The sequence below is a fragment of the Arvicola amphibius genome, chromosome 13, assembly GCF_903992535.2.
Source record: "Arvicola amphibius chromosome 13, mArvAmp1.2, whole genome shotgun sequence".
Lineage (NCBI taxonomy): Eukaryota > Metazoa > Chordata > Mammalia > Rodentia > Cricetidae > Arvicola > Arvicola amphibius.
The window spans coordinates 55,169,276-55,172,900 of record NC_052059.1 but is presented as its reverse complement, the minus strand read 5'-3'; positions in this window follow the sequence as shown (position 1 = coordinate 55,172,900).

The window sequence follows — 3,625 nt, the reverse complement described above, 5'->3', positions numbered from 1 at the left end:
CATCTTCTGTAAGCGCCTTTCTTTCGTGTTGAGTGAGTCACAAATCATCCCTTTCCTCTTTGCTCTCCGAACAGCGATTTTCCCTGCACCATCCAGACTGAAGGGGTAACACGTGAATGCAACAACATGCTTTCTGCACCCAGCTCTCTTCAGGGTGGAGGGTTTGTGGTGCTGGGCGTAACATCGGCCCCACCCAACAGTAGCCCTGCACACCGTGGGGAGGTTCCAAGGCTGGGGACTTTTGGCAGCTTTGCCCACGCAGGCCGTCAACTTAGAAGAGTACCTTTTGGCTTAGCTTCAGGGACAGCGAGGTCTTGGTTGTGCCCAGACAGAAACCAGCAGTGTTATTTGATAGGTGTTGGGGTTTAAGGGAAGGAGAAAATGGCATTAAATTTACAATGGTTACTTTGCAAAATCTTCAGATCCATAAACATAGTTCTACATCTGCTGCAGGATGAGTTTTGGACAAGAAATGCATTAATTTCACATGACATTGTTCCCTTGTATTCACTTTTTGCCCCACGATTTGAGCAGGTTCATTTCAAGGCATTATAGAAGGTCTAACCCGAGGCGGATCATTTTTAGATCGTTGGTACCTTAGATAGTCTCTGAAATCTGGAGACTCATTCTTGGTGGCATCTGTCTAACACACACACACACACACACACACACTCAGCTCTGGGAAACACATTTCCACACATCTTCATGAAGAAATACTAGATATCATTTTGAGGTGGTTTGGCAAAAAGAATCATATCTTAAAGAAATATAAAGAGAGCTATGAACTACATTATTATATTCTGAGGTTTGATCTACAGACATTCAAATTGTTACTGTTAGTGATTTCCACGGGTCTTTTGAACTCCACCTAGCCTTCACCCCTCCCACACCCTCCAGGGGAATTTCTTATTTCTGTCTGAAGCAGAATTTTCTGTTACACTGCCCCTCTCATCTGCCTCCAGCTTGGACAACGCCTAACACATTGCTGCCACATTTCAAAACAGAACCCTCTGTGCCCGAAAGCATCGTGAGTTCCCTGCACAGTCTATAGATGGATGTTAGACAGTGGTACCAGCTCTTACCATACACCACACTATGAGTGCACAGACCTCAAGCGTCTCTCCCAAACAGACTCATCTCCCAGCTGATAAACTGCCCACAGTCAGTGTGATTGCTGCTTTCTAGTAGCCCATTGCCAGGCTTTGGTTCATTTTAAACACTGGAATAACACCAAAACTATGAATGGAGACAAGGCCTTTGTCATGCATGTATGACATTTGATACAGTGGTCTTCAGAAGTGTCAACAGCTAGTTCCCCTACACCTAGGGACAAGATTTGCTAAATGTCTCATGGCATATCCAGAGTTTATATATTATCTGCTCTCTGCTTGTCTGTCTTTCCTATAGCTGTAGCCTCTTAATTTGACATTGCTGATGTTCTGGGGACATAAAAACCAAATGTCAAAGCTTATTGGAATGATCAATACAGTGAACTCCTAAAGCTTCTACCCAAGGTCTTTCCTACCCGTTTTGGACTCTACTGTGTCCATTTCCCTTCTTAGAAGTCACTGTCACCCTTTGTTTTCGCTGATTACCTCCTTCCTGGCTAGCTGCTGAGTCAGAGGACTGTGACTTCTGTTTCCTAACATGACTGAGGTGCTTAGGAGCCACAGTAGTAAGAACTAAGATCAGAGAAACCCCCACCTCTTGGCCCACAATCAACCAGCTGTATTGTGGATCTGCATATTTCTGACTCACAGAACGGAGTTCATATTGGTCGGGCCTGGCAAGATGTCTCAATGAGTTACGACACTTTCTGCAGAGGGCACACATGGGAACCAGCTCCCACAAGTTGTCCTTTGACTTCTATAAGCACATACATAGATACATACATACATACATACATATATACATGCATGCACAGTTTTGTATGATATATAACTATATATAATATATTACAAGGAATTGATATTCTAAAACAAGTTTATATGGGTTCAAAAATCTAGTCCTTCATGGGTGAGACCATCACCCAGATAGATTAGGTACGGGTAAGCAGGTGGGCTGATTGCACACAGAAAGAAGCCACTGAGCTGAGCTCCTCTGTGGGCAGACCCAACTGTCTATGGATAGTGGCTGCACCACCAGCCACACCCCAGGCCTAGACAACTGGAAAATGACGAATGGTTACAGAGCAGTACTAGTTGGTCTTAAACGTTGAGTTGACTAGTCTTTGGGGACTTTGCTGAATGACTTTCCCCTTAATATTAAACTCCTATGAATCTCAAGGAAAATTTAATCCATATGTTTCTGATTCGATTACTCTTAACTCATTAAATGCTTTAAAAAGCTATTTGAAATTTGAGAGGTCTTTCTTTATGGGCTTTAGCAGTCCTTTGTTCTCTGAATTAGGAGGGAGAGTTCTGCCAAGAGTTAATGGTATTTGAACCTCGGTCTGCTTAAGGGGATTCTACATTCAGCGAAGCGCCCAGCATCCTGTCACGGCCAATGCCTCTCGAACTCTCACTGTATCGGCCCTGTGCCCCTCCTTCTGCATGCTTAGTGACACTGGAGAGTTTCTTATACTCACATGGCAGAGACCTTTGCGTGCCAAATAACCACTACCATTAAAATCAGTAACACCCGAGAGTGGAATACAAATTCAAGCTATGACTTCCTTCTGCGGAGAACGGATCAAATGCAAAGCCGATGTTCTGAGAAACAAATGGGATGACCCCTCCGTTCTCTTGTCTCCCTCATCCTCTTCTCTTTCCTCTTCTCGTGGAGTGAAACAGGGCCTTGCTCTGTAGCATAGGCTGGCCTGGAACTCATTATTGTCTTGCCTCTACCTCACCAGTGCTGCTGCGACACCATGCCTGGATACTGTTCTTTTTCTAGCTGTTTCTTATATAGGTCAGAATACAAGGATAGTTCAATTTCAACTTCCAGTATCTAGCGTCCAAGATCTGAAGGAGGGATGTGAAGCAGTCTATGCTCTGAGGAACAAGAAGTATGTCATGTTGTCATTTGTGGGATTTCTCAGGACAAGCACTGAGGACGGACTATGTGCAGAAAGGGAAGACATGCTAGAGATCACAGTGGCATCAACCTCATGACTGATACAGATTTGTCTTTAGTAACTGCCGACCTGAAGACTCACAGATGGCAGCGACCCCTGACGTTCACGCTAAGACATCAGGACACAGTACTGCTCAAAAACTGTGGATACATGGTCTTCGCAGCTTAACAGTCAGCGAGTCCGGCAGGTGTTCTTTCTAGAAAGCAAACTAGGCGACAATCCAGATAAAGGAAGACAATAATCTTTAAAGGGACCTAAAGCTACAGGTTAGTACCAGAGGAGAAAAAAGATGCCAGTTGAAAAGGTGTTAACAAAGACAGGCTCCTCAGTGATGAGAGACAGAATGGTCCTCTGGGACCCAAGGTTTCAAACAGAAACCCCAAGGGTGGCACTTGCTACTATCTTTGGATCACATTGGCTATAGACATTTCCAGCATCAGCTTTAGCATCTTATGGGACAAATTATATGATGTGGGGCTGGAATGTATGGTGCCTTCCTTTGGACTAAGGAGTCCAAACGCTCTGCTTGGACTTCTGCTAACACTATTC